General features: G+C 36.9%; 4 non-coding genes across 4 annotated transcripts; all 4 read right to left on the reverse strand.

Moving 5' to 3' along the window:
• Positions 1-83: 83 nt before the first annotated feature.
• Trnap-ugg lies at positions 84-155 on the reverse strand. The gene has a single exon. It is a non-coding gene; the product is annotated as a tRNA-Pro (tRNA).
• A 522-nt stretch (positions 156-677) lies between these two features.
• On the reverse strand, positions 678-749 carry Trnap-ugg. The gene has a single exon. It is a non-coding gene; the product is annotated as a tRNA-Pro (tRNA).
• Positions 750-2025: 1276 nt separating this feature from the next.
• Positions 2026-2097, reverse strand: Trnap-ugg. The gene has a single exon. It is a non-coding gene; the product is annotated as a tRNA-Pro (tRNA).
• Positions 2098-3719: 1622 nt separating this feature from the next.
• Trnap-ugg lies at positions 3720-3791 on the reverse strand. Its single transcript has one exon. It is a non-coding gene; the product is annotated as a tRNA-Pro (tRNA).
• Positions 3792-9722: the final 5931 nt, after the last annotated feature.

Here is a 9722-nt window from a genome sequence, read left to right on the forward strand (position 1 = left end):
GTCATTAATTCTAAAGCAACGGTAGCTTCGGTTGCGGTTCTCTTTCGCGGCTGTGTGCTACAGTCATTAAAATAAAAGGAAGTGGGCTCGTCCGGGATTTGAACCCGGGACCTCTCGCACCCAAAGCGAGAATCATACCCCTAGACCAACGAGCCGATATATGTGTTATTGATTTATGTATAGCTGCTCGTATAATTAGGTCGCGCTGTCATTAGATAATGATTTAATTACCACCTGACCAAACAGTTAATTAAAGACGAGTAATTGAAGTCTTGTGGAAAGTAATTATAATAAACACGTAAAACGAAGAGACGTAATACGTGCATTATAAGTAAGTAATCATGCGTGTATGCAGGTTTAAGAAGAACTAAAGAATTAACATTTAGCACAATTCAGGTGCAAGAATTTATTTCGTCGGATAGAAATCATAAATGTTCCTTTCTTGTATTTGCCACTAACATGTCATGTCACATTTCTCTTGTTACTTTCGCTTCATTCTACCTTTCAAGGTATACGAACCAAAGAGCCTTCAATTACTTTTGACCCTATCGCACTTCTCAAGGAATTAAAAACATTTCGAGCTTACAAAATGTACAAAATGAATGTAAATTTTTAAAGTATGGTTTCCAGGGTGGCAAAATGAAAGTTAACTAGAGTTAAGTTGTGTAAAAGAAACTGGGCTCGTCCGGGATTTGAACCCGGGACCTCTCGCACCCAAAGCGAGAATCATACCCCTAGACCAACGAGCCGATGTGCAAGTATAACTTTAGCAAGGCATGTACAAAGTTTTGAACCGACATTATTTAAAAAGGTGTTAATTAGCAACTGTTCAAATAATTAACCGGATGGTCCACTGAACAACATTGTCGGAATTAGATGAACAAGTAAACTAGATTAAAATTCGGTATTTACCAAATCAGCTTGTCTACTATGCAAATCAAATTAAGAATTAAAAAATACTTTATCTAAGTTACTTACCGTGGGTTTCTAAGACCAAATACTCCTTTTAAAACATATTGTTATCTCTGTTTTATCAAAGTGAATAATGAGAGGGATGACGATATGTTTTATATAAAATTTTGATCTCAGAAATCCACAGTCAGCAAGTAAAAATGATAAGCAATAAAAATTTCATAGGAAAAAGATTAGAGAATACAAGAATTTATTTTGAAATTATTGTATGTGTTGTTTATACTAACGAAAGAAATCAAAGCCATTATAAAAATAAACAAGACATTTATTGCTTGAACAAACTTGCATTGTGTTAAATCGTCTTTACGTTTTGTGAATTTAAGTATATCAAAACTAAATAGTGTTCAACGAGAGTGCAGTACTGAATCAAGTTTACTAATTACGAAGGTCTTTGTGTAAAATTGGAATTTGTAATCTGTACTAAAATCTCAGTACACCGCTCCACACAACTTGTGCACAATACCTCGCAGTCTAATGAACTCTTGCTATTTAATCCTGTTCCTAACTTATCAACAAGCTGTTTGTGAATACTTTACATAGAACAGAATTACAAAGACTTTATTACTTATCGTTGGTTTTCACTTCTAAAAGGAAAAATACGTAATAATATTTTTTATTTTTATTTTATAGTAATATATTTAAATCTCTTTGGTTTAAACACTTGTTAAAAACGTAATAGTTATATCAGAGAGCTTAGCATGAATATTTCCGAGAAAGTATTCTTAAAGTTATCGACATATTTGTTAAAATTTGTATGTGATTTGTCGTTGTATGTACTTTATGTCCGAGAATGTCCTATATGTTTTTTCTCGATAACGCTACGAATACTTCCTCACAAATTTTCGTATTTGGCCCTCTGTTTCTATAATTAAAATAGGAAGTAACATAGGCTGTTTCGTCAGTGTAAGATCATGATTATTCTGAAGCCGAGTTGCATAGTTTAACAATCAAATATGTAAAGAGAGATGCCACACAAGCGGTGTTGATGTTGTCGATAAATAAGTGCGTAAAGAGCTTTAAGCTTTATAAGTATTGTTATTTTACAAAAAAATTGGGCTCGTCCGGGATTTGAACCCGGGACCTCTCGCACCCAAAGCGAGAATCATACCCCTAGACCAACGAGCCGTTGTGTTATTTAAGCAAAGCATGTTACAAGGAAGAAATTTTATTTTTATAATTATTTATTGTCACTTAAATTGATTAGTTTATGACTTAGACTACAATAAATACAGATGATAAGTAATATAATGAAGTTATTTTTTTAAACTATTCGGCCAGTTAGAAAGTTATACTTGCTTTACTAAGTTACCTAAGTTATTTAAAAAAGATCAAAGCTAAATCAAGTTACTTGTCTTAAAAAGTTAAGAAACACTTTATTCAAAACTATTCACTTAACTATTAATTTAACTTTCACGCTCTGCGGTCGGATTTTATGAAATCATTATAAAATATGTATTTGCTAATTTTTTATTAAAGGCGTTTGGGGTCAAAACAAAAATGTGTCATCAACATGGTAAAGTATGTTCTAATTTCGTAAATAAAGAATCAAAACAAGTAGTTTCAAAAAAAAAAATCGTCTTAAAAAATGAATTCATCATCTTGTAAAATTTCGGAGCCTATTTTCATAGTTGCTCGTTTAAAGCTTGTAAACTTCTAACTGACATTGTGTTGTTATTAAAGTGAATATATGATCCTACACAAATAAACGAGACAAGTCGCAGGAAATAATTGTACTGCGCGGGTATTAATTGGAATTGTATTTATCCGCTTGGTAGCGCGCTGTCCGCTATAGTTAGTATCTTCCATTGTCCATTACTGTAATAAAACAGTCGCAATGTACACGAATAACATTTTAATATATATATTTACTTTACATAAAATCTTCTACCACATTAATACATTCACCGTACATTTCTGAGATCAAAATCTCCGTTCAAAACATATTGTTATAAATGTTTTGTCGAGATTTTTTTGAGATTTTACTCTCAGAAACCCACGGTCAGTTCCGTCGAATTGACTTATTTTAGTACCTGAAAATCGTAGCGGCATTAAATATGTTAGTTGTCTAGTTGTGTTAGTTAATACTTGGCAGCAAATACGTTTATTTATAATATCTATAGGTTCTAATATACCCGAAGAGAGGACCGTATCAAACTTAAAATAAAACATACAGACGCATTGAGAAATTACTCCATTTTCGAAGCCTTTTTTGAAATGTTTCTTTTATGAATATGAAATTAAAACATGCTCAAGTAAGTAACCCTTTGTTTTAAATGGGGGGATAAAAAGTTCGCTACAAATTGCACTTGTTAGTTATGTTAGTCCTCGTAAATAAACTTACTTGAGTGTCAATTAAAAGGAAAAAACAGCGGGAACACGCAGTTATTTGAAGCGTGTAGTCCTTACCCGGTCAAGTTGACTTACTCCTTGCATTACATATAACTACGGAGATAACTCAACTTTGATTACATTTAAATATGTATAAGTATAGTTAACAAAATGGTTTTCGTCGTGGCAAAGTTTTGTAACTTAATTTTTCGTGGAACTAGTCACTTATTTAAAAAAAAAACGTGTATGGTCCTAATAATATTACCATAGCAACTTTGAATTTAAAAGCAAAGTTTAATATTTACATATATTCAAGGTCTTTCAAGTTTTTAATCACATCAACGAGAACAAAACCCAGATTATAGACTTGATTCAATTCTTCAGTTCAATTTTTTTTTACCGTAAATGTAAAAAAAATTGGGCTCGTCCGGGATTTGAACCCGGGACCTCTCGCACCCAAAGCGAGAATCATACCCCTAGACCAACGAGCCGATAGGTAATAAATACAAATTACAAATTATAAACATTCTATTAAATTAAATATTTTGATATAAAAATGATACACAATTTTACTCTTGCGCAGTTGGAAATATTTTGATTGGACGCCGGAAAGGTCAAGAGTTCAATGTTCTTACCATTCACAAGTAGTTGTTAGGCAGTTATTAACCTGTATTCCGGTCTAGTCGATGGAAGTGGAATATTTTTGCATTTCTATGTAGTTTGGTAATGGCTAATTGTTCCCATTTACTACTCTACCATTACTTTGGTAGTATTTTCAGTCTTTGTTCAAATATAACATGCAGTATTACATGCAATATTACATGTAGTTATTACTACACATATATTATTTACAACTTAATAGAATAGTCGCAATTCAGATATGTTACATCTATTGTTCTAAAACACCTTGTTTAAAATAACAATCCATCACGCTTACACGTAAAGTTCTATGTGAGGCCACGTTGTGTAGCGCTTGAATAACGAATTCGCCGCTCAAATTGAACAGTACCGGGACTGAAATACCGTTTGCGGAATACACGGGCTTAATCCTATATTGTGTCAGACTGCGCTGTGCTCTGTCGCCGAAATGGATTGTTAAATCTGACAGCGTCACAACTATATTTATATGTGTAAATATTCAGGTTTTCATTGAAGCCTTCAAAAAAGTTCATAAAAGAAGTCGTAACAGTAAGAGGTGGCAATAAAATAGTATATTTTCGAAAGTAATGGCTCAAAATCGTTGTCATTAATTTGTTGAATTGGATACATTACTTAGAGATCATTTTGATTTAAACAGAATAAGTCGTAACTAATTTTAGTACTTATAATATTAGATTATTAAATGAAATCGTAGCATCACATTTAATAAAGTGAATTAATTAATTTTGTTTTACAAGATAAACAAAAAAAAATCGGATTGCCAAAATTGGCGAATACAAGAAAAGGTGCAAATACACAACAGCTCACGTGAAAACATTACGGTACGGTAAAAGTGTTCGCGTAAACACAGATGCTCTCATTTGTCCTCGCTCTCTTTAATCCTATATTTCGTATGCTTCGTCGGAAGACGAAATGTTTACCCTTGTCACCTTTCTAGGTAATAAAAATTCGTAATATTTAAAATTTTAGGTCTATTTATCCTTTTTTTATTTCAAATAGATCTTACTTTCTGCGGAAAGACAAAGCATTCTGGAGTAATACAAATTATGAACACTATATAAGCAGACTAGTGAATAATAGAATATAAAATATTGCTACTTTAATTTGTAAGGCGTTTCGTATCTATCAACAAAATTGGTTGTACTCGCGCATTTATTTGTACAATACCTATACTGTTTATAAATTGCTTTTTACAAGAAATATGCTTAATAAATATATATTCATAAGAAACTAATCTGATTGTTTCCGTAATTTTAATATTTTTTGTTTTAATTTTAAACAAAATTATTACAGTTTCAACAACAACACTGTGTAGTGTTACTACATGAAACATCCTCCAAAGCAAGATTTTATTTGAGCGGGAACCGCGACTGCTCGCCCCGGGGAGTGCATGAGAACAATTTCAATTAATTCGCACAGCGCGTCGGGAGCTGTGCGAATGATAAATGTGACACCACTCCATTTGTAATACATAAACATCTACACTGTTCACTTTGCATGGAATCATACCTTAATATTATAATACATTTTTAGTGTTAGACAGACTGAAACAAGTAAATAACTTAGTTGGATGTTGGACCATCGGTTTTAGAAATAGGAATTTGGAAATAAAAGATAGAATGGACTTTCTAAGATCGAAACAATAGCGGTATAATAAGTTGCCGAATGTACTGATCAGTGAAACACCACGACCTCGCAAAAAAAAAGTCGTGAATTAGAGTTATTCTGTAATTCTGCGTTCTGACATGCGAATTGTCGAACATATAATTTAGTGGTCCACTAAAGTAAACGAATGCAAAATAGATACTTTAGCAACTTTTAAACGTAAACGAAATCTATTTTCTAGTACACTTATATTGGAGATAGGCCAATGTGAGATCTACGATGGATGCATAATATCGATAATGTATAGGAAAATACTTATGGGAAGGCAAGAAAGCTAAAAGCTTGCCAAATAAACTGTCGAAGGAAGCGCAACCAATGATAGAATCTTTGGCAAATGATCAAGCTGATGCACCATTAATCTAATGAAAAATACTGTTTACAAAAATGTTAAAGCGAATGAATTATATTCACCATGTAAAAAACTTTAAGTATAATACTTATTACCAATGTTAAGCAAGTCTTGCAACATAACTATAGCAAATAGATAAGTACAAAGTACATAATATATATCATAATCATAACATACAAATGAAATTGAAGTGTCAGTGAATGATGTTTGCTTTATCTATAATGAAAAACCAATTTATTTTTGTCTTTGACACGTCTGTTCTGGGTAATCTTCGAAACGGACCTTGGCTTCGGCTGGACTGATTTTGGCGGGACTTTGACGGAAATGTAGCTGATGCATGTGGGTGTGGGTATATCAATGACTACTCTTCTTCATTGATTTTTTTTTCATATCTGCTAACAAAATCGCGGCTGACTACTAGTATGTAAATAAATATAGAATACTAAATAACTGAAAACATTTGAACCATTATATACATAGGTCCGATTGTAAGTAGCGAACAGCAGTTGCTACTCGTGTATTAAATATTCTTAGGAAAAACCGCTTTGATTCTTTCTATTTTGAAAAAAGCTAGAAAAAATATTCGGAGTGAATCTTAACATTAAAAAGTAACATCAGAATCAATTTTTAAAATGGACTTAAACAAAGAGTCCATCTGCAGAGTTGTAAGTGCCAGTTCGCGGCTTCAGTTAAAACTTCAGCTGTAGAAGTTTAAAAAGCAATTTGCCGAGCGGCTCCACAGACGAGAGAACTGTTCCAGCAGTCACAAGACTTGTTGCGAATGCGTTAAATGTTTACTGTTAGTATTACTATATCTAAATAGAAAACGACATTTGGCTTTTATGTTATTTTAATTTATATTTAATGTAACCATTCCCAATCAGGTCGTAGTTTGTACTAGTTAGGTACCTATATGATTTACTACACTAGTCGAATGATAGTATTCAAACCCATGACCTCTAGTACAGTAAGATTAGCTAATATGCTATTGTCGTTTCGTTTCGTTTGAATTAATGATAATGTGAGCAAAATTACAGCTCTAGATAGTAAATAATTTGGTACTTAATTTGTCGGTGACTGTACTTTAATAATGCTATTTTTTTTTTTTTTTTTTTTTTTTTTTTTTTTTTTTTTTTTTTTTTTTTTTTGGGCGGCTCTATGCCGCCCTCTCGTTCCCCTAACATGATCAAGGTCAGGGACCTGGGGTGCGGGATATTCTTTATTTCTTTATTTATTTGTATAAAAACCATTTCATAAAACTTAGATTACTAACACATTCGTTCTCTTAACTACTATATACATAATTTACTAAAATATAAAATAAAACCAATAAAATATTACGATTAAACATCTATGTACAGTTTAAAATTTTCAATAAATAACATTACAATTATATATATATCTATTTACAGTTTAAAAAGCAATAAAAACTAATTCTAGGGCAAAAGGGCTATATAAAATAAATACTTAAGAGCTACGAATGTGAGTCAATTATATTATATTTATGTCTTATTCCTATTTATGGCTTGGAGGGCCGACGCTTTGCAATATTGTAAAAATCTTTCTCTTGTTTTTCTATTTTGTGTTAATGTACTTATTGTTTCCAAATTTATCTTACTATCCATCTCTATTTCAGCGCCGGCCCTCATCGCACCAGATACCGGGCACTCAGTGAGAAGATGCAGCACGGACTCTTCGGTACCCGGATCGCAAATGCACGAGGGGCTCTCCTTGCAGCGGAACCTGCACAAGTACGAGGAGAACCCCCCGTGCCCAGTGAAAACTTGGGTAAGTACCTGATCCGGGTCTATTTTTCTGAGCACAGGGAACGCGCGTACGACGTCTGGGAAGAAGACCTTGGTTGTTGAGGCAGTTTCCCCGTCCCTGTAGCGCCCGTTCCATACCTCAAGCGATTCCAATCGGAGTTGCCGCTTGACGTATGAAACGGGACACTTGTCGTAGTTCGGTTTGGTCTTCATTCCGACCGCAGCTTGCTTTGCAAGTACGTCCGCCCTTTCGTTTCCCTCCACCCCGGCATGCGCTTTCACCCAATATAATCTGACATCCTTCCCTTGCTCTCTGCTCTTTCGTACATTCTCTCTCGCTTTCACTGCTAGGGGATGGAGGGAATCGCCTTTTGCTACCGTTTCGAGGGCGGACCTGGAGTCGGAATGAAGACCAAACGAGCGTCGGTTGCTCTTCATTACAAACAGGGTTGCCTCGTGCAGGGCCAACAGTTCCGCCTGGTATACGGTGCAGAAGTTTCCCAGTTTTAATTTCCGGCAGAGAGTCTCCGCGGCGCCATCCCAGATAGATAACGCCGCGCCGACCTTGCCTTCAATTTTGCTACCGTCGGTGTAAATATTTACATCGACGGCAGCTCGCTGGGCCACTTCGTCACCGTCCGCCATGCAGTCGAACTGCAGCCCCTCCAGGTGCACCGGGTGCTGCGTCTGGGCGTACGGGACTGGTAATTCCAAATCAAGGTCCCCTAGCACTTGCTGGGAGTGACCCTTCTTTACCTCATAAAGGAGGGCCGCTTCTTGGACCCGAAGGTCCAGAGGAAGCAACCCAGCAAGTGCTAGTACCGAGTTTAGGGACGCAGTCCTGTACGCCCTCACAATCTTCAGCGCGAACCCCCGTTGCACCCGGTTCAACAACGTCAAGGTCCCCTTCCTTTTCGCCGCCTGTGCCCACGCGCTGGCCGCGTAAAGAATGGTGGGCTCCACTACTGCCACGTATATGGCCCTGATGACCTCTGGGTTCAGCCCCCAGGAAACTCTGGCAGCTCTTGACAGTTGACGATAGATGCCTTGCGCTTTGATGCAGACGTTTGCAACGTGCGTCTTAAAGGTGAGTCTATCGTCAACTGTCAAGCCCAGGACTTTGACCTCCTTAACCAGCTCAATGGGCTTTCCGCCCATGTTCAGACGTGGGGAGTCGTATTTGATCCTCCTAGTGAGGACCATTGCCTTGGTCTTAGTAGGCGCAAATTTTAACTTGTTCCTAACCCCCCACTTCTGAACAAGGGCGAGGGCCGCATTGGCACGGGTCTGTATTTCCGAAGAGCTTTCCCCAGAGAACATCAGGACCACATCATCGGCAAAAGCCTGGCAGTGTGTGCCCGCGCTATCTAACTCCACCAGGAGGGGATTCAGCAGCAGGTTCCAAAATGTAGGCCCCCCGATAGAACCCTGCACGCAGCCCTTGGTGGTACATTTCGCGTACTCCGCACCCGCAAATCTGACGCGCACTGATCGGTCGCTAAAATAGCTGTCGATCATGCGCCTCAGATTTACGGGGCATCGCGTTTCCGCCAGTCTGCACCGGATTGCGGGCCACCAGGCGTTATCGAAGGCTCCCTCTATATCCAATGATACCAGCACAACGATCTTTTTCTCTAAAAGCTGAGACCTGATGTGCTGGACCATCTCATAGAGGGAGTCTTCGGTAGAACGTTGCGGCATAAATCCGTATTGGCGCCCGCTTATCGACGGCGCAGTATACCACCGGACACGTCTTACAGCCATTTTTTCTAAGATTTTTCCAAATATCGGCAGAAGGCCTATTGGTCTGTAAGATTTCGGCTGCGTGAGGTCGTCCCTACCGGGTTTGGGTAATGCTACCACTGCTGCCTCTTTCCACCTCCTAGGGAAGATAGAGAGGCTTAAACACTTGTTCGCTATCGCCAGGAAGAGGTCCGGATCCAGAGTGATCGCGACTAGACAAATATCAGCCGTGAGTCCAT

This window comes from Papilio machaon, chromosome 13 (genome assembly GCF_912999745.1).
Source record: "Papilio machaon chromosome 13, ilPapMach1.1, whole genome shotgun sequence".
Lineage (NCBI taxonomy): Eukaryota > Metazoa > Arthropoda > Insecta > Lepidoptera > Papilionidae > Papilio > Papilio machaon.